The following is a 25,323-nucleotide window of genomic DNA, read 5'->3' on the forward strand; positions in this document are numbered from 1 at the left end:
ATAAAGGAAAAGACCCACCCAACAATGAGGGTATGTTACAGCAACTGACTGTAGTAGATTCAGTCTGCTTTATGTAGAACTGGGGAGTGGAAATGGTGATAGTAAAGAAGTAACCTTAGCATCCATATGCCTACAATTTCCTTTAATGTTTCTCACCAACATTTTTTCTATTTCTGAAAAAAATGCCCTTCATATATAAGCTGTTCTACACAGAAACTGCCCCTCAACAATTCTATTCAATGTAAGATTAATGAGTTTCTATGTGTCTACATGTGAGAGAGAATGACTGCATCACAACTTCATTAGTCTTCCCCACCTCCAGTGAAAAGGAATGATCCATTTGGCCAGATCACCAGTGGGATTACAGAACTCAGGGGTGTCTGCAGGAGCTGGTCAAAAAATACAGGATGCCATGACAAAAGTGTGATTAAAGCTCCACCTGTGTTTTATGTGTGACACCCATGAAAAATGGGTGGAGTTTGATCACCCATTTGTGGTCATCTTGACTTTTTTGATCACACCTTTTGGATACCCCTGATAGAACTCAAGTATCCTGCAGGTATGGACAATAATACCACAGAGAAATAGCTTCCATACAGCTGTGTGCTTGAGAGTGGAAAGACTCTTTTCTTGATCAAATACCATGCAGCTAGGTCCATGACATCTAAGAAAGACCAACAGCTTCAGGTACTTTTGGTTTATTCCCAGACCTCACATTGCCATCTAGGAGAGTTTGCAAAACAGCAATTAAACAGCTAGGAACCCACATTAGTTCTCGGGACAGCTGAGTTACAATTCCATGTCAATTGCAGTTTCTTTCTCTTTCTTCTCTGCTTGGTTTATCTATTTTATATGTGTCATTATTTTCTCCTTTCACTAATTGTTCTTTAGAACAATGGAAACCTCATTCTCTGAGAAGCTAAATGATGTAAATTATTTTTAAGGAATGAGGATGGGGGAGAATCATGTCTCATAAAACGCCTGTGTGAGTCTTTCTGTGTCTCTCATTACATTTCTCATAGCACTCACATCCAGGCAACCACAGCAATGTGAAAGAGCACTCGTGTATATTGGCGTCAGGGCAGGCATGGCTTGATATTATGACTAACTGCCACTATAATCAAATGATGCCAATTTTCTTTTTCTTCCTTTAAGACTGGCACATTAAATAGCAAGTTTTATTGCCAAGGTACTTCATAAATACTTAAAGAGGGAGGGGGACGGAAGCTATCACCAATTTGGATTTAATGATGGATTGGGCATGAGACTGGAACAGGGAGAGCTCAGTGCCGTACTGCTGATATTCTTTCAGCTTGCATCTGAGATTAAAACTTTTCCTCGCCAACTCCAAAATACAATTCCAGCAAAGTGGCGGAACCAATGGCTTCCTACTGTCAGCATTTTTAATCACCATTTTCAGACACAGAATAACTGCTAGTTCCCCAATTCTGCAAGGAGAAAAAAAATGAATACAAAAACTTCTCATGCATGGAAGTTTCTGTGTGAGTGAGAAACTTCAAGTGCACAGGGATCTAGCCCAAATACATAGGCTTTGCCCCTGCAAATGTCCATAACTTATCCACTAATCCTTTAATTGCAAATAATTACATGCATAATGAAGAATGAGGTCAAGAGTTCTACAAAATATGACTACTTGACTAAATTTGTGGTTGCAGATTTAGCAAAGTGGCAAAAATATAAAAGATTAGAAATCCACTAAAAAGCAGTGATAAATGAGTGCCTAGCTAGATAGTATATTCAGGACTAGGCAGCTGCCTTGAACAGGCAAAGACAAAGAAGATATTTTTAAGGAAAGCAGCTTCTTACATATAATCAGAAAGTCTAAAAAAGGAACTTGGAGCTCAAGTCATCAGATTGGATTTAATATTTTACCCTACACAAATCAGATGTGGAACACTGGGAGCCCACAGAGAGAAGCAACTCTGGCTGATTATCTATATTGTTACTGTCAGAATTTTTGAAGTAAAGAACATTCTCACTAGACTTGTTATGGCTATAATGCTCAAACAGCAGAACAAATTAATAAAGAGGCTCTGCTCTATTAAGAAGTCTGTGTCTTTGGCTCTTGGAAAAAAACGTCTAAGTCGAAGAGCTTCCTCCTCTGCAAGTAATTCTCATAAGAGCTGAAAGTCTATTCTAGCTTCAGCTGCAACCCCTAATATGTTAACCACCTCATGGCTTTCATAATTTTACTTTCCTTATCAATATGAACTTTCATTTCCTTTTTAAAGTACCAAGGACTTAAATTCTTAGCCAAAGCTATTAAGTATCTTCCCACCCAGTTACTAAAGCAAGTTGGATCCACTTCTGATATCTGCATCTGCCATGGCCTGCTGATACCCACAATTCATTGAATGAAGAGATCTATTCCATAAAAGTACAGAAACTAAGAGCAAGAGCATGTGCCTCCTGCTCCCAGATATGACATTTTCCCAGAATTAGGACCTTTTATTAACTTCCATCCACCTCCAAATATCACAACTAATTATAACAGACATATATACCATAAAAACAAGCATTAAAATATATTCCAGGAAAATGGGAATTTATTCATAGTCCAAGTGAGGCATCTGAAATAGCAGTTATTTAATATAAATCTGATGTGCACATGTACAGTAATAGGACCGGGTCTGTGGGGTAAACCCTGGAGGTTTCATACCGTCCCTCGCAGAAGCCCACTGGGTCTATATATCCTGGTCCCACTTCCTGCCCTTGTGGTTCTGCTTGGTAGTTTCTGGTATTGCTGCCTACCTTCCAGGGACATCTCAAATGGCACCCTCCTTGTAACTCCCATCTGTGAGAGAGATAGGGCTCCCACAATCTGTACTACCTTTTAGCAAGTTAAAGTAAAATATATAAAGAAATTTTTAAAAAATCAGTAATGCACTTTCTGATCTTGTAGCATAAAGGTATATGACTAGTAGCTCAATCCTTTCAATCTTTCAAGAGATAAACAAAATCAAGTTTTATTTTAAAACATAATTTAGAAGTTACATTATATGAAGCCTGATTTACAAAAATACATGCAATGCTCGCAGCAGATCACAAGAGGATGCTGATCTGCTTTAATTAGTGATTTTGGGACAGAGAACATGTTCAAGTTATATAGTTATATATCAGCTCCCAAGAAAATAAAATAAATATAAAGAAATAAAGAAAAAGAGAAAAATAAATCTTGAACTCAATCTGAAATTACACAGAATGCTCTAACTGTGCAAAGAAATAAGAATAAGAGAGAATAAAGTTTCTAACACAGACACAGGCAAAACAAATTAAAATTTAACATATCAAACTAGAACATCTATTTATTCTTCAGATATAACTTGAATCCAAAAACAAAATCCTCAGCTTCATTGTCTCTGGACTTCCTCTAGCTTCCTGAGGTAATTCCAGTTATTTATTAAAGCTATTGAGAAGATTTTCAAGCTCAGACAAGAAATGTTTTACCCTGTGTGTCCAGAGTTCTGCCTTTGTAATAACTTTTTCTCTATCTAGGAGGGGAGGGGAGGGGAGGGGATGAGGCAATCTCTTGAGCATATGTATTAAAGGACATGCCTGAGAGAAGTTATGTATTCAAACTCAGGTGCTATCTGGCATTAAGACTGGCCAAGAAGTGGTAGAATTATGTCTTAATTGTGGAAGTAATAAGTAAATAAACCATCATGGTCTAGGTTTTATACCCTATACTTAATGGCAAATTATACTTTTAAACTGTAATAGCAAGACACATGCACCTCTCTAACCCAAAGAACAGCATTATTGCTTAGTGCAGCCTTTCCCACCTAGTCTCCCCTCAGATGCTTAGATTTCAACTCCCAAAATTCTCCAAGCAGCATGATTATTGGATGAACCCCAGGTTGGGAAAGGCTATCTCAGTGTAATGTGTGAACTCAGTCATTCTTTGCTATGTCATTTCCTTTCTTTAGAAACTTTGGTCCTGTAGGCTTCTCCTAAGTGCAATAGATCAACTACTGTATTCAAGCCCAAGATGACTGAATTTTTAAAGGACATCATATACCTATATTTGATCTTTTGCTATAATTATCACATGCTTTCCCACAATGAAAAAAAAAAGAACTGTTAAACAAAAAGTGCTCATAATCTTGTATAGGTCACCAAACACCCATTACTCAGTCACTATCACCTCACAGTTGACTAGAACAGATTTGCAATGAATGAAACAGAGATGTGAAGAACATATTCATATTCTTTCATTTCTCTTAAGCTATGAGTAAGAAGTAAGGTTGTCACCTGATTAAAAAACTTTGGCTGATCATCAGTTGTTCTGAAGGGGCAAACGTATTTCATTTTCAAATCATCAACACCCTCATCACAATTAGCACAATTAGCATCACAATTAGTTAGGAAAATAACTGCTATTTGTACTGAATTATTTTTATTAAAGCTAGTATTTTGCCTGATTCTTCAGGAGAATTTCTTCAGATATTTTTATTCAATTAACATAACCAACAATTGGTTATATCTTACCACTCTAGAACACAGCTCCTGGAGTTAGGTGCTTCAAATGCCACATAATTCTGACATAGCCTGAAAACTAAATATTAATACTAAATTTTAGGCTGCTATTATTTTCTTTTTCATTCAATAGATGTAGTCATTCAAGGCTTGGAAAACCCACAGAGAAAATAGCCCCTGGGAATATGGCACCTGACCATCAGTATTATGGCTGTGTAGACTTTTGCTTCAAAGGTAAAAAGCTACTTTGTAGCCCCCGGGAGATATGTATAACGCATGTCTGGAACTCTGTAAACCAAACAATGTTTTCTGGGGTGGCATGACAGCAGCCTCATGATCCTAGGAAAAAACACAGGTGCTTTAAACACATCTCTTGGATATGATATTATCACAAATGCAATCTGAATATTGTTAGTTCTCTTGATATTTTAATTGAATCAAGTTTATGAGACCTCATGAAGGCCACGCTGCTTTTGACAAACAGCAGCTGTAGTAGACAGCTAAGGCACAGAGAAGCTATAAAGGCTATGCAGGTCAAAATCAGACTGAAACCACAGGCCTCCTTTGAAAAAAATAATTAATACTGAAAAATTGAACATCTGACAACAGGAAGACTGGTCCAGGTGTTGGCACAGTTCTGCCCCAGTTCCCTTCATGTCACTAATATTACAATGCCAACTTCAATTGATTTATTTTTAGACTTCATTCTATACGCATTCAGTATAATAAAGTATAAAACCTTCATTTTTCTAAGCTGAAGTTCATGTAAGTTTTTTGTGCCAGTCTCGAATCAAGAAGCACCAGCATCTGGAGATAGTCTCCTCCAAATAAATATGTAATTTTCATCAGTCATCTCTCTCAGATAAACGGGCAAATTTGTGGGGAAAAAAAATTGAATGAACAGTATTCGTACTGGAAATCTCTTTTTTCTATTTATGTACTTTCTTATAGAAAGCTAAGCTTGTTAGAAGAGAAATGCATATGGATGCATAAGACAGGATGCCACTACGCATACTGAAAGTGTTAGTCCATTTATTAGCACTTCAAATGCATTACTATTATTATTTAACAAGACATGATGCCTTATATAAAATAAGACATAGGCCTTACTCTCAGGGTTGCAAGCTACATAAAACAAGATAGGCAAGAGAAAGAAAACAGGAGAAAATGCAAGCATTTAAATAGACTAGTAGAGATAAATAATCAGCAACAAGGGAGAAATGGAGAATGAAGAAAGTAATCCTGGGATGCCCACCCTGCTTCCTGACTTATCTAACATTTTAAAAAAATATATTTTTAAAAAAGAGAAATAGCATGTTATAAGGCAAACCACTACCATACAGCACCATCTTTATTTCTTCATTCCCATAAGCATCCTTTAAAAAAAAGTCAGTGAATGCCTCCAGCTAGGTGCTTTGAAGGATAAAATTAAGGTTTCAGTAGTAAGGAGGGGAGGGGGCAATTAGAAAGGAGCAGAGTGCATCCTTTTTTTTTTTTTTCCCTTTAGTCAAACTTCTAGGTCATCTCGATCACAACAGTTACTCCAAGTGGTTTACGCAGTGTAAAAGTCTGAAATAACAACAACTTACTGTACAGAAATAATTGCCAGGCACCTGCATCAGGGTGAACAGCAAAATTAATTACAGAATTGTGGAAAACATATCAGCAGGATCACAACCCCTCTAGCCCTAAAGCCTGTTGAAATGGCCTAGTCTTCAAGTCTTTCTTTGCAGAAACACTTGTCAGGGTTGTATGGACCTCAAGGAAATGGTGCCTCATAGGGCAGGCACAGCCCCAGGAGGATTCCCAAATCAGATCCACCCCCTTATTCAGAGACCAATTTACTATTGCCTGAATCCAGCTCTTAGTCACCTTACAGGCAGCCTTGAGAAACAAGAATTTAACAACAGCTCTACAAATAGGACTAACACCTAAGAGGACCCTGTCTACTTTCTCTATACTCACAGGTTAAAACTCCTCCCAGATAATAGAGTTGTACCCTGCCTCAGTCAACTCTAAATGACCTGCCCAGGCACAGTCCAATTCCAAACTGATTCAAGCAATTTCTTCAGATAGCTAGAATGCTCCCCAGAGAAACCTTTCAGATGTTCCTCATTCCCTCCTTCTGTAAAAGGATCTGGGTTGCATTAGAAAGAGTCACCAGTAGACATACTATACATGTGATAAGAGTAGAAAAATAATTATGTTTTGCCATCCTATCACCACAGTGTAGACCCTAACGTGGGCTTGTACGGACTCACTTTTTGTCTTCCTCCAGCAGCACTTTAGACATCCCTTCTGTTCTTTCATCTCTCAGATTGATTATGTGCCTTCAAATTAATTTTGACTTTTAGCAACCACATAGACAGACTTTTTCCAGGATGATTTGTTCCCAGCCTTCTCAAGAGAGTTGGATCTTTGCATAATGTGTCCAAAATACAATAATTTGAGCCTGGTCATTTGTGCCTCCAGGGAGAACTCTGGATTGACTTGTTTGATGATCGATTTGTTTGTTTTCTTGGTTATCAGTGGTATTCTCATGAGTCTTCTCCAACACCATAGTTCAAAAGAATCGGTAATTTTTGTACCCTTTTTCTTCCAAGTCCAACTTTTGCTCCCACAAGGAAAACCACTGCTTGCATCATTTTTATCTTTGTAGGTTTAGAGACACGTCACAACATCTCTATATCTCTTCTGAGGCGTTTTATTGCTAGTCTATTTCTTGCCTGCTGGTTCCTTATTGCCGAGCATCGATCTTAAAAGGCAGAAGCTAGCAACCACTTCACTGTCAATTCTAAGACTGGCTGCATGCTGTTGTCATGCATTTGGCCTTCTTTATATTTAATATTAGTTTTATTTTTTCACTGTGCTCCTTGACTTTCATTACTAGAGGTTGCAGAACATTTGGATTTCTAAGCTATCAGAGTGGTAGCATCAGCATAGTGCAAGTTATTGATGTTTCTTCCTCCACTTCTAAAACCATGTGAATCTTCTTCCAATCCAGTTTTTCCCAATATATATTCAGCATATAGGCTGAGTAAATAAAGGGAGAATATACAGCCTTGATCTCATTCCTTTATCGACTTGGAGCCATGTGTCCGGACTGCGGCTTCCAATCCTGTATATAAGTTTCATATGTGGACAAAAAGATATTCTGGGATTCCCATTTTCCTATGCACACTGCAAAGCTTGACATGGTTGACACAGTCAAAGGTCTCCCTGTCATCAGTTGAAAGGAATTGACTTTTTAAAAATATTCTTTGGCTTTCTCAATTATCCAGTGTGCATCAGCAGTAATGTTTTGTGTTCCTCAGCCTTTTCTAAAGCCAGCTTCAATATCTGGCATCTTCCTTTCCATGCAGGGGTCTAAGTTGAATGATCCTAAGCATTATTTTGCTAGGATGTGAAATTAAGGATATTGTATGACAGTTTGCACACTGTTAAGTCTCCTTTCTTTGGAACTGGAATGTAGATTGACTTCTTCCAACTTGTTGGCCAGTGTGTCATTCTCCAGATTTGCTGCCATGTTTGGTTAGAACCTTTACTGATTCTTCTTCTGTTGTTTGCCATATTTCTGTAGATATTCCATCAATCTCTGTAGCATTCCAACTTGGTAATGATTAGAGTGTTGATCTAATTTCATTGTCTAGTATTAGAGGTTATTGTAAAGAGGGAATATCTTCTATAGTTGACATCAGTACTGTACATAATTTCAGTAACATCCTTCCATCTTTATTTGATTATCTTTGAATCAGTTACTATCTGTCCCTGATAGTTACTATCCTTTAGCATATCAATTTGAGATCTGAACCTTTTTCTGAGTGTGAAGAGCTTTGGGAAAAATTGCCTTGTTTTTCTTATCTCTTTCTGTCTTCAATATCTTTACAAGGAGGGTTTAATACTGCTTCTTGTCTCTTCTAGCAGCTCTCTGAAATCTTTGTCCTCTTTGGCTTTGACTTTTCCTCTTTTTTGGGCAATTTCCATTGTTTGTCCTGACATCCAGTTTGCTTTCTTCTGTTTCTTTGGTCTTTGGCAGTCTCTTTTCATATTTACAGTATCCTTAACAGCTTCTTTGATTTCATTTCACAGTTCTTCTGGTTCCTTGTCAAAGTGATTCCCAATGTTCTCCTTGAAAATGGTGAGGATATGCTCAAGATCATATTTTGGACACTGGTTAGCATTGTTCTTCTGCTTTAATTTAACCTGGAACTTGCACATGAATAGTTTGTGATATTTTCCACAGTTAGCCCTGGCCATGTTGTTGCTGTTAAAATGAGCTCTTCTACTTCCTTCTACCAATAATATAGTCAATTTGATTTCTGTGTACTCCATCTGGTGATGTCCATGTATATAGTCATGGTTGGTTGTTTGAGGACTGTATTAGCAATGAATAAATAATTCGGTTGGAAGAAATCTATAAGGTGCTCTCCAGCTTCATTTCTGTTTCCTAGGCTGTACAGTCCAACCACAAGAAACACATCTTGTTTGTATGTACTGTCAATTTTAGATTTAACTTGACTATAAAACTCATCAATGCTACATTGCCCACTGTACCACCCATGATGTCTGCCACTCATAATTCTGATTATCAGAAAGTTTAGTTTCTGATTAAAAAATTACCATCTTCCTTCTGCAAAACCTAACTTGGACAACCACTTGCAATAACTATGGCTTACAAAAGCTGGGTGATGTCCTTTTCTCTTTATTGTTTCAGGTTGGGGGGGGAATTCCTCTATTTTAAATTTTATATTGTTATTTCTGTATTTTTAACTATTTGTGTTTTTAAAACTCATCAACTTCCTCTTCTTCTACATCAGTGGTTGGAGCATAAATTTGGAAAACGATCATATTAAATGATTGTCTGCAAGGTCTGATTGATATTATTTAGTCATTGACAGCATTGTACTGTACCCAAATACTATATTTGCTGTATCCTTCTTGATTATTAAAGCAGTGCTGTCATTCTTTATTTTTCATGTCCTGAATAGTAAACAATATGATCATCTGACTGAAAGTATCCAATTCTACTCCATTTCAATTCACTGATGCCTGAGATATCAATGTGTAGTTGATTCATTTCACCTTTCACTGTGTTAAGCTTTCCCATGATCATGCTTCTTACATTCCATGTTCCTACTGTACTTGTCTTTGCAACTTCAAGTTTTCTTTCCTTGAATGGCAGCTTCAGCAACTAGATGCCCCCAAATCTTTAAACTACCAGCATCATAAACACCATAGTACTCCAAAATGTCCTCAGTTCTTCTTCACTAGTATGTTGAATCCATCATCCGGCACTGAATCACTATCACTTTATCTATACTGTATATCCATGTGGTTTTCTTGATAAAATGAAGGAGCGGTTTACCATTGCCTTCTCATGCACAGTGTGAAAGATGCTTTTGCCATTGTCACTAAATCGTCATTCACCTCCAGCATCTTCCCATATTGCTGCTCCCTGAAGTATGCCTGCTTGCTTTAGCCAGGATCTGGGATGACTTTCACACCCCAGATAACTCTGGTTATCTTGGCATACATTCCCATAATTCTTCACTTATCCCTTTTAGTAACAACCCCCACCACAAAGAGGCAGCATATCAGGATTTGAGCGGATCATCTTCCAGAACTCCTTAGGAAACTATCCCCTCTCCCAATAGCATGGAGAGAGAGAGAGAGAGAGGGAGGGGGGAGGGGGGGAGAGAGAGAGAGAGAGAGTGCGAGCGCTGCCACCACTCCCTCTGGAGCCAAGTAGATCCTATAAGTTCCTAGTATGGACCAATCAAATAGACACCACCACAATGTGGTGGGAACAGCACTGGAAAGCGATCTGATCCCAACAAGGATCAAATATTAATATCCCCCACCTTGTGTTTGCCTTTTGATTACAGCTGTTTTATTGAAAGTATCCACAGCATACTCTCAAAGTTCCAAACATCCCAATCAACTCACAGGCACTAAATATTGGATACACTTATTCTGCAATGCATTTGACAAAGTGGAATACCAGAGGAAAAATAAGAATGTGAAGTGGAAGCAGAGAATTAAAACTTTTTAATGTTATCTTAAATTTAATCTACATACAAGTCAATGTAAAACAAAATCAAAAGAATTTGTAATAAAATTCTTTGTTTTAATTTATAAACAAAGGTCTCCTTTTGGAATAAAAATGTGAAAAAATGTTAGTTACGTCAAAACAGAAGGAAGAACAAATGTTTAAATAAAAATAAAAGTAATCAAATTTGAATGCTGGGTCCATGTACTGAGAGAAGAAAAGGGAAATATAACAATATTTAGTTTTTAATACTGGTGAAAACAATGGAATCATAGAGAAAAGAGTAAATAAGTATGGTGAGAAGCAGAAGACAGAACTGGCAATCACTTCCAGGGACCAATAATAGAGTTAAATGAAAAACTGCAAGTTTGAAAAAATACTGATACTAGTACAAAACAGACAAGGGAAGAATACGATGGATAGTGTTAAAAATGGGAGAGGGAAAAGGAAAAAAATCCCTGAGATTTGGAATGAAAATAGCTGTAGAGCTTCATTAAAGAATATTCACATGAATGAGTACATCTAAATCTAGGCTGATATGAATCAAGAAGGGAATTATCAGAGACAATATTTAAGAGCTTGATAATGTCATTTAGATAAAAGAAAGCAAAGAAACAGGATGCTAGTAAAAATAGAGAGAGAGGTGTCAATGAAATATATGCATATCTTAAGAAAAGGAGAAACAAAAATATAGTAATAACAGGGACAAAAGGATCAGAGGATATTTTCACCGCACAGCTTGAATGTAAGACAGCAAGAGTTATTCACCAGATAACCTCCAAATTGCATTCCTTGAGGCACCCTCAGTTAAGAATATAACAGGTAAGAGAATAGTGCCAACATCAAGCAAAAATCCTCTCCCCTTGTATTCTTTGCTTATAACCACACTGAAGAAAGCTTCCAATAAATCTGAAAAGTATAACTGTTATAAAATCTTGTTCAAGTTAATAAAAAGATTGCTAAATGATCAAAATAAATCTCTGCTGGTAGGGTAAGAGTAGGAAGGGAACCAGGTCAACAGAACCACTGGTAGAATGAGAAAACAGAAAGAAGAACTACAGGAAAAGAGTTAAAGGCCAGGAATAATGGAATGGAGTAAAATGGGGATATTATTTTCTTTATTAAGGAAAAAAAACTGAAATACCCGGAAGAGCAGAAAAACTGGGGAAAATGAGGGGAATGGGAGAACAGAAGGTAGATTAATAAAAGAGGAGATATGATAATATGAAAATGAGGGAATGATGAGAACAAAATTCTGTAGTGAAGCTAAGAGAAGAATCAGGTTCAAGTACCTGTTTTCATTAATGCAAGCACTGTACTTATATTTGGATTTAACTTCTCAGTGTAGAAGCCCAAAAGAGACTTGAGAAAAACATTTAATTAAAAAGATCATTATTAAGGAGAATTGGTGATTAGAGAAGGCCAGCATTAAATGATAATGTTTTTAAGCATTAACACTGAGATCTAGTCTACTGCACAGGGGACACTTTTCCTCCACATTAAGTCTAAGAGTAGAAAAAACTGGGCTCTGCAAGCAGCAATCTGCAAGTCACAGAATGCAGCAGGATCCTGCCTGAAAATAATAAATGTGGAAAGACAGTGTATTTGAAATAATTCTGTGCCTTTCCCTGCAACACAGTAATTCATTGCTTAGGCCAACCTTCTAAAAATGGATCATAACTCTTGAAAGGTCAGATAAAATTAGCAGAACTTAAAAATGGTGATACACAAGCAAGTGACAGTCAGTTCGATGTAATGGTTAAGGGTTAGAAAGTGGGAGACCATGAGTTCTACTTCTGCTTTAGGCACAAAGCCAGCTGGGTGACTTTGGGCCAGTCACTCTTTCTCAACCCTAGGAAGAAGGCAATGGCAAACCACTTTTGAAAACGCTGCCAAGAAAACTGCAGGAAAGTATCAAAGTCATCTCCATGAGTCAACACTGACTTGAAGGCATGAAAAGAAAAAGTCTCATTTAAAAGAAACCAAATGCAATGATACTGATCTCAGATAACTTTTGACCAATCATTATAAGATCACAACAATCAATAACCTCATTTCCTACACAGGCAGCACAATTAATTAATCCAGGATTCTCTACATGATAAATTTTCTATCTATTGTAATCAAAGTTATTTTGCCAAAAGGGCATACGGCAATGGATATAAAGGACCAAAATATCTATTTCAACAAGATTTGGTTACTAAGTTTACTACATGAAAAGAAAGAATTTAGCTTCAATAATTCTAACGAACAGGTACATAACAAAGAGATGCTTTGAATAGCCTGTTTTGCTGAATTAAAAAGTCTGTCAACTTGTTTGGGAGTATATTTCAAGCCTGGGGTGATGAACTGATTGAATAAGGTTTGCATTTGGAGTCAACAAAGAGAAAACTGAGAGCTGGTGTATCATATGCCTAACAGAGAATCTGCAGTATAAATGTAATCTTTGCTATTATTTCCCAACCTCATCTCGATTCTGCAATGTGGGGGTAATAATTCTACCTTTTACAGTTTGTCCTACTTTTTACAGTTTGTCTAGGTTATAACGGGGTAATGTACACAAAATGCTTCAAATACTCCCAAATAGGGTCACATACCTTTTGCCAAGTTGATATTTGGCAAGTATTTCACTTGGCCTTGGAATGACATACAAAATCAAAAGCCCTAAGACAAAAAACTGGAAGAGATTCCATTCCATTCCATTTACATTTAATTAAAATTTTAAATTACAGTGTGGTAATAAACTTTGCGGGTCTTGCTCCTATTCCGAGCTTCCAGGGTGGTGTGTACTCCTTGGACCTCAGATTGTACATTGCCCTGAAAGCACTGGATTAATGGTAAGAATGACTACAGGCACAAGTTTCAAAAGAAACTAGCCTAGTTAGAGAGATATGGAATGACTGTAATAACTGTTACTTCTTACCACTTTATGGCCTGGGACATCTTGTTTTCTGTCCTCTATTTGTTTGTCCTCTGTTTGTTTCATATACACTGCCAAATTCCTCTTTCCTATTCAAGCCTAATATGCTATTCTGTTGTGAACCACTGTTTCCATTCAGATTCCAAACATTCAAATCCCCCTATTTGCAACTCCAAAATAGTGCAGAATCTGGAATAAATGTCAGAGTATGTAATTCATTCTCTAGAGATCTGTTATATGATTTCAGAATTATAATGTCCTTTCTAAACAGCTATTTATCTGCAGCAAGGTTGCTAGTAAATATCTATTAACTAAAGAAAACAACTATAACTTACACATTTGCATAAATATATTGAGAAAAGAATATTGTTCCTTAATATCAAAAGGGGCAGCATATGGTTCATCTCTTCTCAGCCATATGTACAACAATGAATATAATGAAAAAGTAACACAAATGGTATGCAAGTGTGAACTTTAAGTGAATGCAAAACAGGACTCTAGAGTGCTCAACCATAAAAAATAATTCAGATTAGAAATTTTCTGAAATCTGCCCAAATTCTCAGAAAATGCAAATTTCTTTCAGAGATCCAATCTAATTTTGAAACATGCATGTTGCAAAACTACAAGGTCCTAATCCCAATGCAGTTCCTTTGTTGTAGCTCTTCATAAAGGAACTCCATGCAGAAATTACTTCATGTACCTACAAATTATCTGTACAAGCATTATCAAGAGACCACGCATTCAATATCTTGTCTCCAAATAAAATGGGTAGAATATTTTTATAAGCAGTTCTGTCAAAGAGCAATGTCGTCGTCATGGAATCACTTTGCAAATAATAGTAAACCTTTCTCTCCAGCAGAAGTACCAAGCAAATACATCTCCAATCAGTCTAACAAAATGCTGTTTGTCAGTCTATAACTGAGAAAACATAATACAGCAAAAGCTAATTTAACAGAGTTCTACTCTGAGTTCTACTCTTTGTCCCAACATTTCTCAGATTAGAGAAATTATTTTAACATTCAGCATAAAGCTCTCAAATTCAATGAGCTAAAAAAAAGTTGATTGGTAGAGCATCAGTTTATGAGAGACAAAAAGGTTCAAATATTCTGTAAGCAAAGGGAGTGCAATCTCCCGGATATTATTTGATTTTACTCTCTTTTTCAAGATTCTTTGGAAGATTATCTTGCAAATATCTATGAAATCTGCAAGTTTTGCTTTGCATTTAATCAATTTTGTACTGTATAATGATTAGCGCATCATGCTCCTTAAGAGAGTATTTAGATTAAAAGACATTTAATGCTAGTGAATGTAGAACAGCTTGCCAACATTACATCTACAGCCTTCATATTGCTGAACACTCCCTGAACCAGAAAGGGAAACCTCAAGACAATTCCCAGCTCTTTTACATTTATTTTTGTAATTATGTTTCTTGGAGGCTAGAATCAAGGAAGGAGCATCAACTACCTCTTCAAGCTGCTGCCTTAAATAACTATTTCACCCTGGTTCATTGAAAAACTGGCCCTGCACGAACTAGGGAGACAGGGGAGCATTAGGAACATGATAAGAGGATATAGGAAGAACTATTTTTCAAGTCAAAGGCGCCACACGCTCTTGAAACTGAGGATACTTCTACCTCTCTGTTCAGGAAGATGAGTGCCATGATGCTAAGGTCATCAAAATCTTCCACTGGATCTCCAATAAATACTGTATGTGATGATGCAAGTAAAACTAGCATTAGTTGACACAGAATATGGCATATGCAATTATATTATCAGTAAATAGGAGAATCAAAGAAATGGCTTCTATGGGAGTTTATTGTCCTTGTTTATCTTAATGTTATGTATTAAATAGCCTATGAATAGCATCATGACTTTGGTTTTCGTGGATGGCACCAGCCCTAATGAAAATCCTAATGAAAAAGAAATGTATTTACAGGGAGACATCAAACAGCCCAGGACAAGTCAAAATAACATGTTTGTACTAGGAATGAATGCTTTTATTTCATTTCTTTACTCTGGCCTTAAAAGCTGATCACAGTGCAGAGATAAATATTTTAAATAATGATACTTCAGAAATGCATGGGTATGCTAGACAAGGAATAATTAGAAAATAAATTACTTTTTTTAAAAACAGCACAAATTACTACCAAATGTCGAGTGAATCAGATTACTAACAAACTCCTGTCCCTAAGCAGGGATTCTGTCTATGCTCAGGGGTTTTTACACAAAATGAATCTCAGATAAAAATATATTAGAGAAAGGCTGGGAAAACACAAATAACGCAGCTCCAGGAAAGTGCTCAAAATCTGCCCAGCAACTTTCATAAATCTAAAAGATGTAACATTTCTGCTGGCTTCACACCAATAGTTTGGTCTAAAAATAGCTTAATCTCCTTGAGAGCAAAAAGAGCAATCAACAAAACAGTCACAGGCTCTTAGCAGGACTCACAAATGCTGGTAGTAACCTCACATTATCACTCTCTTTCTCTCAAATGCACATGATCCCATCACTATCATCCCAATGTTAATGTCTTCCCAAGATCTGTGGTTTCATAGTCCAAGATATTTTGGTCCAAATTATTTACATTCCAACAAGTAACAAACGTAACTGTTACGATACTTTGCATGGGGTCACATGGCACACTATTGCCATATTAACTCACTGCAATGCTTGCTTATGTAACGTGCTATATCCAAATACAGAAACCATGTGATGCTTTCATATGAGAGCCTGGTTTACAGAGGATGCAGAGAAAAAGCCTAGATTCCCACATGTTGAACCATTCATCCCATTACAGATGAGTGTGGTATGCAAAACCAACCCAAGGGACTGTAAGGGTAAACGCTTCCCATTCATCTTCTCAGCCTGGGAAGGCTAAGGGTGTTGGAAACTTGTCCCCATTCATACTGTGTCTCCAAGAGGCCCAGAAAACAGTGTGATCTTACATTGCTTCTTTTCAAAGGCTCGACATGAGAATATTTGTGAACTTCTGCAAAACCATTTCCCCAAAGCCACTCAGCTTTGCTAATATATGAAAGTATTAAATTGGCCTTCCGTTACTGGAACTCTAATTCTCAGACCTCCCAACTAGCATGGAAGCTCCCATGCGATTCCCATCTCCTTTTCATGCGACTGCCATTTCATATCCCACCTGAGTATTCTAGAAAGGGTAACAGCATCTGCATAATGCAGGTCAGGCTTTTCTTTACTCCTCTTGATTTAAAAAACTACAAAATATCCAATCAGGGTCCTGCAATAAATGGGCCGACATTACAGCACAACAGAGCTATCAGTTTTGGCTATGTGGTTATCTCACTGTGAGCAAAGAAAGGTAATTGAGAATGAGGGTGATGCGAATGAATAAGAAAACAGGTTCAGTGGGTTGGAAAAATCACTAGAACAGGAAGTGTTTCAACCCTGGTTCTGATAAACTGTGGCTCTTCTCTAAACTGAAGTAAAATGCAAAACTAGAAGGAGATTGGAAAAATCCATCTTAATGGGGCTGCACCTAGAATGCAACTCAAGTATATTTTAATTGTTACCTGGAGAAAATAAGGAAATTATGTTCACAGAAAAGCTTTATTAGATCAAAATGCAGGGATTCAGAATGGCTGTGAAATTCATCTACCTCCTGGTTACTTCTAATGGGTCAGAATGAGAGATTGTGTCAAATCTGGCTTCAGATGAATGAGAGACCGGAGAAGTGACAGGAAGTGGGAAGTCACCAATCTTAAAGTTCCTATATTGTAATGGTAGGTGAATGGGGTTGACATGGAGGGGTTTATCCTCTCTAGTCTAAGATTAGGAAAATATACTTTTGCTAATACAGCAGAATTCCCTTCAGATCCTTACTTATGGTCTGATTACAGCCACACCCTTTGGGTACAAATTACTTTAACAAGGTAGAGGTATCATCTGGCCATCTTCAGAAAATATGCATGCCCAGAAGACCTTCGCAGGGCTTCGAAGTATCCATGCCAAGCTTTCAAGCATCTGCCTTACATAGAAAATCCAGATGAGCTCATGAAATTATTTGCATAAACCTAGTGCTCAAAATTGTATTATTATTCCTCATCAGCAAATCACAATTATATCAAAGTTGTCAGTGCAAAGAATCAAAAGGAATTATATCACAAATTATTCTGAGGAAAGCAGAAAAATAGTTGATAACAAAGGATGTATTCAGAAAGGTGCAATAGAAGAAAAGAGCAAGCAAGTTAACAATAATGGAGTAACTGCCAAAAACTTGAGGAGTGTTTAACCAGCATGACAAACATTCAGCAAACAGACCCAACAGTGACTTTTCCTGAAATTGTTACAAATAAATCTACATAAAGGAAATGTTACAATCTACGGAGTCCTTGGTGCTCTCTGAGCTTGATTGTTTGCTCGCAAACGTTTCATTACCCAACTAGATAACATCATCAGTGTGTATGAGTGCAGGGTTTGCTCCCTGTTTATATACAGTAGCTTGCCTGCCAGTGTTGGTGGGGGTATGGTTTTCTCCTTGGTAGTTCCTTGATTAGGGTATTGTTTTCTGCTTGATTATTTGCCTGGTGTTAATCCCGGCTTATCTGGGTGTTGGCTGCTGGAGAGGATGTGTTCTGGTCTTTTGGTTTCCTTCTTGGCTGTTTTTACAAGTAGTCCTTGAGTTATGAATGCAAATTGGGACCAGGATTGCCATCGCTAAGTGATCCAGTCGTAAAGCACAATGTCATGTGACCGCATCGTTTAGCAAAGGCAATCAGGCAGTCCTGGTTGTCGTAGTAACCCAAGACACATGAGTCATTAAGCGGGAAGCGGAGGGAGCCCCAAGTAAGGAGCTGGGGTGCTGCAGGGGGGTGAGTGAGTTAGCAAAGAGAGTCCTCAGTGTGGCATGAGCTCAGAAAGACTGAGGAATGAGGGCGCAGGCTACATGTGATCGCAGGGAGGCTGTGGAAAGAGGGTGTGAGGTACGTGCGTGTGTGTGTGATCACAGGGAGGCCAAGGAAAGAGGGCACAGGGAGTGTGCAACTGCAGGGAGGCTGTGGAAGAAGAGCGTGGGGCACATGTGTGCACATGTGCAATCACAGGGAGGCCAAGGAAAGAGGGGGCAGGTTCATGCGATTGCAGGGAGGCTGCGGAAAGAGAGTGCAGGGTACAGTGTGCATGTGTGCAAGCTCAAGGCGGCCATGGAAAGAGGGTATGAGATGCATGCATGCAATTACAGGGAGGCCATGGAAAGAGGGCACGGGGGTGCATGGGTGCGTGTGTGCAACTTACCCCAGCAACTTGTGATCTTCCTTGCCAGCTTCCCATTGACTTTGCTTGGGGGAAGCCAACAGGGAAGGTTGCAAATGGCGATTATGTGATCATGGGGTGCTTGGCAACTGGTTGTAAGTGAAAATGCATTGCGATGCACCCAGATCACGATCACGTGACCGTAGGGGTGCTGGGACAGCCACAACTTCGAGGACTGGTCATAGGTCACCTTTTTCAACACTGTCATAACTTTGAACGGTTGCTGAATGAAAAGTTGTAACTCAAGAACTGCCTGTATTGTCTTTTTTGAATGGTGTGTAGATATGGTTTATTTCTATGTATCTATTGATGGCTGATTTGTTGAATGTCAAGCTTCCAGAAATTCCCTAGCATTTTTGGATATAGCTTGGTCTGGGATGCTTACAGTTTCCCAGTTGAAACTATGGTTGAGTCTGTCCATGTATTGTGAGATTAAGGAGTTTTCATCATGTCTTCTGATTGCTAGTTGGTGTTCATGGATGAGCTCCATTAATCTTCTGCCTATCTGTCCTAATATTCTCCATATCTTTTAAAGCTAACATTCTTCCAAAAGCAGAAGTTTGTCCTAGTTTTCATTCTGGCAAGGTATTCCATCCTTCATATTTTTTCTAAAGTAGAACTAACACATAGGAATTAGAGGTCCAGTCTACGGCCTGTGTGTATGTATGGTTATGTGTATGATTGGTCTAGTAAATGGTACAGAAATAACTAATTTAGAGAAAGCCAATTAATTCTCAAAAGTAACACAGGTAGTCCCCAGTTTAAGAACGAGTTCCATTCCCAAAGTCTGTCCTTAAGTAAATTTGTATGTAAGCTGGAACAGTATTATTGTATGATACTATATAAGTAGTATTGTGTAATGAACTTGAGCCATTGTATATTTAACTTGAATCATGTATTTAACTCAAATTGTGCTACAGTAGGCTCTGTTCTTAACTATAGGTCATCTGTAAACAGGGCATTCTTAACCCAGGGACTACCTGTAGCTCATCCTTAATAACAATATACCCTATTTATATAGTCTCCTTTTAATATATATAGTGGAATATTTTAGCAACACTGTCATTTACATACTATTCAAGAATTATTTGTCATTATTTTTTAACCTTGTAGGGAAACTTGACCCCATAGTCAAGGGGAATATATAATAATATAAAAAAGGAAGAAAATAATTAGTAGGTGTCATTGAGTTGATATAGGCCCCATGGAGGAGTCTGGGCCTGAACAGTTCTCACTGACATGTTTTTCAGACAGTGATCATGCAATTCAGTGTCCCTGTCCTGATGATGTCCTTTACAGCTCACCAGGAAATTGTCCCTTTTGAACCTTCATGTGATAGTGAAATAACATGGAGGTACAACAGGAACCTAACAGAGAAAAAGGCATTGCATATCAGTTGTGCACACATTATGAGATTATACTTAATTTACTTGAAGGTATTTAGTAATCCATTTTAGGAGTCAGTTGTTGAAGTGAAGCGTGGTTGACATCAAAAATTCAGACTTACAAAGAGTATAACAGCCACTGGAAAAAAGCTAGTACTGTATTGAAGTGCAAATATAGAGGATCTACAGTACTAGCTTTGAGAATACATAAAAAATTACTGACAAAATAATTGCTTTTTGTATAAACGTTCCTTTTTTTTATTAAATAGTTTTGCCCAGCATGAAAGTCTCTCTTTTAAAAGGAATAAATTTACTGCATGCCAATTTATTCACAGCTTGTAGATTCAGCATAATGAAATCCTCCTAAGGTAAATATCTGATAAAAAGAGCAAATAGGTAGCATTTGAACCCAGGAGTTGCATTTTCTTGACATGGTGCTCTAATGCAAAACAGCAGGAACTTCAGAGCTCTTGGCACATGGAGTCAAGAAATAAATTATTCGGGGAGGGGGAGAACTCTGTTTCTAAGAGGCTTGGTGGCAAGAGTTACAGCAGATGGTGTCAGTCTAAGAGATCAAAGGAAAGCACAACTGATTTCTTTCTTGGACTTGTAATGGTCCTTGCAGCTAAAGTGCTGTGCCTCTTGCATCAAATCAAACAGGCAGCTTCTACATATAGAAACTTCAGGAATATTCTATGGAAAGGGGATGGACATCTTCATCCTTATTCTATGAAGTAGCACATATCAATCTATTCTCACTCTCTAACTGAATAAGGAACACTTTGATCCAAATTATGGTTGGACTATCAGTAGTCAATAAAGCATCTGGCTTGTGCTAGCATTCAAGGCAGAAAATCTTAATTCATCAGGGACCATTAACAAGTGTCTTCTCTTTGAAAACAAAAGAAAGCAGGATGTTTGCTAGGTATGATCACTTACTTTTACATACATTTCTATACAGGACACTGATTAATGACTCTTAATGGATCCAATTTATGAATCCTTAAAATACACATTTTTTTCAGAAGGTGCAGAATTTAGCATCCCTAGTGCATGGATCACAGCTGAGGGAAAATGTGATTATAAAGAGAATGCTTTGAAAACTGGTGATAAAAAATGTTGATTATTTTTTTTATCCTCTTATTTCAACAGGATAAAAAAAATAATCAACAAAATGTATAATTTCCTCAGAACAATCTTGTATGGTAGACACACAGAGGTTGGCCTAAGTTCATCCATTGAGTTTCATGGCTTAGAGATTTTTCAGTCTTAATTCTAGCTCTTAAAAGATGCTACCAAATTTTTTAGAAGCAAAAAATGGGGCTGTCTCCTTCTTAAGGCTTAAAGCTGTGGTAGAGCCATAACCTCCCATCATTAGAAATAAAGGCACAAATGAACAACTGTAAGGAAGTATCTGTATGAAGGAAAAAGAACTAAACCTTTCTTCATGAATGTTATTTCCCTTACAGAATTTAAATTAAATGCCCAAGAAAGCAGGATGTTTCCTAGGTATGATCACTTACTTTTATATACATTTCGATACAGGACACTGATTAAAGATATGCATTCAACTAAGGAATGAATGGCATGTAAGTTGGCATCCTTCTTTCATCTCTTTTTACATTTATTTATTAACTATATTTGTATGCCACCCATTCCCAGAGGTTCTAGGGGGCTAACAATAAGTAATTTAAAAAATTCCAAACCCCGAATGCATACAAAAACAAAATCCATATAAATAAGCTATGTGTGTCAGACTCCACCAATATATATTAAGCACCTTTCTCCTGGGCCAGCTAGAAGAGAAAAGGCTTTAGGAACAAGCTTCCTGAAGCACAGAAGGAATGAAGCCCCATTGGGAGGAAGTTCCAGAGAATGGGAACAGCAACGGAAAAGCTGGCCACCAAGGCCCCATCAGATGACAATCCTGCAGGGATGGGACCTGAAGATAGTTGACCCTATGAGATTTGGTTGCAAAGGTGCAAATAATGCAAAGGTGAAGACAAGTTACAGAAACAGCCTTCCTAAAATATGTGACTATTCTTATTTATTTATTTATTTTATTTTATTTTATTTATGGTCCAGGACCAAGTCACAGAACTTTAAAATACAACACACCACTGATATGTGTGTGTGTGTAGGGAGAAACCCTATAAAGTTAATACTTCGCAGAAGGGACCAAACAGTTCCTATAAGCTAAGGCTGTAAATAAAAATTTCACTACTGCCTTCCAAACACCTGGGTTTTGAGAATTTAACAAGAATATTTCAATCTCCTCATCATGTGTAGACTTTATCAAACAAAAAAACAGGTGTATTAGCTCTAATCACCAGTGTTTGTACAGTGGGCGCTTTAAAAGGATGTATAAAATAGACTCAACCTCTATATTCAAGGAAATACATACTTGCTCTTCATATGAAAGGCTGGCATATCAACCAGCTGTCACTCTTGTGGGGAGAGCATCTATACAGGCTAGGGAGAAGAGCCTTTTATGTGGGGTGTACAGAATCTTATAGAATTGGGGAGTGTCCAGGGGGAGAGAGCAATTTGTTTGTATGGGAGATGGGAAAGTTTGGCTCTGTCTGCCTGAATGTTTTTTCTAAGCCTAAAGCAAGTAGGGCTGGTATTGACAATCCACATTATCTGAGTTCTTGATTTATTTGTTTTTGTAGGGTAGATTGAATGAGATGTATCAATGAGGTTCTCCACGTGATTTGTTTCACCCAGAATCTTAGACAATGTAATCTTTTTTACGATTTTACAATGGCTCCCTTATTAATTTTATCCCCTCCTATTTTGTGTGTTTTTACAGTTTTTTTATGTGTAATTGTTTTTATGTATTTTATTTTTTTAACTGTTGAATGCCGCCCAGAGTCACCTTGTGTGAGATGGGCGGCTATATAAATATGATGAATAAATGAATAAATCTTGCCTGGGCCTTGAATGAGATGCAATCTAGTTCTAATCTTGTGATGGCATTAGAAGTTGAGTATAGGATGTGCACTATTGATTTTAAGAATGTTGTGCGACTGTTCTGCAGTGCCTAGGATTATGCCTTCACTATATTGGTTAAGTGCCATCAGGTCAGTGTCAACTCTTAATGACCACACAGATAGGTTTTCTTCAGGATGATCTGTCCTCAGCTTGGCCTTTTAGGTCTCCCTGTGGTGCTTTCATTGCTACTATAATCAAGTTGCTGTTGGCCATCCCCTTCTTCTCTTTCCTTCAACTTTTCCCAGCATTTTGGACTTGAAAGGAGGTGATTATAATGTATCCTTTGGAGAGCTCATATCCATATACAGGGCATCTGCTTAAAAAGAAATGCACCTCAAAGTGCCCTTACACCATATTAATCAGCCCTGCATTCTGCAAGTATAGATTAATATCCTGTTGCTATAAAAGTAAAAAAAAAATCCTCATTTTCCAATTAGAAAACTGGTGCAGCATATGGAAGGTGAAAGTCCAATATATATGTGGCTCTTCCCATTTTTACCAATTATACTTTTAAGTGACACAGCAAACTGCCTTTTTCACTTCTCAAGACTGACATCGTACTCCAGTGCCCATGTGCTGGCCTTGTCTTATCTTCATAGATACAGTGTTCTATTGGTTGTGGAAGTACCCATACAAAGCAATATTCATTTTGGTAAATTACTAAGCAAATAATACCTTTATGCCTATGTATTCCTGAATACTAAAAAAACACACTGATATAAACTCATACATGCTATTACATTAAACATTGCCACACTTCACAGGATCACAGCTCCTGCTTCACCAGCATAAATGGTTTGCAAGCTTACGGTTAAACAAGAGAGGCATAACTTACAGGAATCCAACATTAATTTTTCATAGGTTTCAGTGGTAAATGTGGTTGTTCAACATTGTTATGGAATCCCTCCTCTAGGAAAACAAATAAACAAACAAGCAAAATGCTATGTCCTTTATTGCTTATAATTTACAGTGGGATATATATACCAACCTTCATGTACCAAAAAAGATGCCAGTGACAAGGAAAAGAGATGGAAAGTATATTATTTCAGTTCTATTTGCCTTTGCATTAGACTGTGCCCAGGTAGTCTACTAGGTAATATTTATACTCTGGTTTCTCTTCAGATCGTAATATTTATGCTGTGCTAGTTGGGGTGCCTTTATAATGATTATTGCCACAGAGATTGAGACTTTGTGGTACCCTTAATTAATTACTTACTTAATTAGTTTTCTTCCATCTCTGTGATACAGGGATGTCAACATCTATTGTTCTTTTCTACTTAGTGCTTCTAATATAGCTTACTCTTTATCCAGTCCAGGTAAGCCCTTTTCTAAGAACTCTTTTCATATTCCCAGACCTCTTTTAAGATCTGCCAACCTAATACTATTAAGACCAGGAGGAAGTCCATTATTTACCTCTGCCATTTCCTCCTTTATCAAGGTTAGCAGAAATATTAATCTGCTTCCAAATGAAAATATGCAGTGACTGAAGACTGAAGGGGAAATAAAATCTCCTCCCTCAAAGACCATTTTTTGTCTCCACACTGACATTCAAGGTCTACTGGGAATAAACTACTCTGCTTTCCTAATTAGTTTGCAAGCCATCTTCCCTAGAATGCAATAAAATAACCTGCCTAATCTTTCTATCAAGGATTGTCTAGATCAACTTTCATTAACCTGTACCCTCCAGATATAGTAGGAGTAAAACATACAGAATTTTGAAGGGTACCAGTTTGGGTAAGGATGGTCTACATATAGGCTTGCTTTGTTGATTGTGAAACTGTAATCTATAAATAAAATTAGTTATTCTACATTAAGCCAGCCTAAAGTTGTCTTTCACAAAGTAAGGCTAATTATAAGGGCAATCCCCCGAATAAATACTGGAAAATAACTTCCAATGAAATATGTGGAAATTCAATTAAAAACAAGAAGATCAATCAATTTAATTTTGTTCTACTCTGCTCATCATAAAGTTAAATTAACATGGATAGCAATGAAAGGGGAGGAGATTACAATTTATCACCTGCACCCACCACAAACATATTAATATCATAAGGAAACTTCCTATCATATATTTTAGTTACCATATACATCTCCATCATGATCAGAAAAAAATGCCTGGTATTATAGATACAGCCATTCAGCCTATTGGTCCAACCCAGTGCCTAGGCAAGGAATCAAATGTCCCTGAAAGATGGGAAC

The 25,323-nt window shown here is 37.4% G+C and overlaps 1 protein-coding gene across 2 annotated transcripts in view; it reads right to left on the reverse strand.

Annotated features, from left to right (window-relative positions):
• Positions 1–25,323, reverse strand: part of CACNA2D2 (calcium voltage-gated channel auxiliary subunit alpha2delta 2) — a 656,510-nt gene that overhangs the window by 553,083 nt on the left and 78,104 nt on the right. The gene's annotated exons all lie outside the window — the stretch shown is intronic.

Source organism: Python bivittatus, unplaced genomic scaffold (genome assembly GCF_059951505.1).
Source record: "Python bivittatus isolate LINGU-HERP-01145 unplaced genomic scaffold, Pbiv_v1 ctg000080_np1212, whole genome shotgun sequence".
Taxonomy (NCBI): domain Eukaryota; kingdom Metazoa; phylum Chordata; class Lepidosauria; order Squamata; family Pythonidae; genus Python; species Python bivittatus.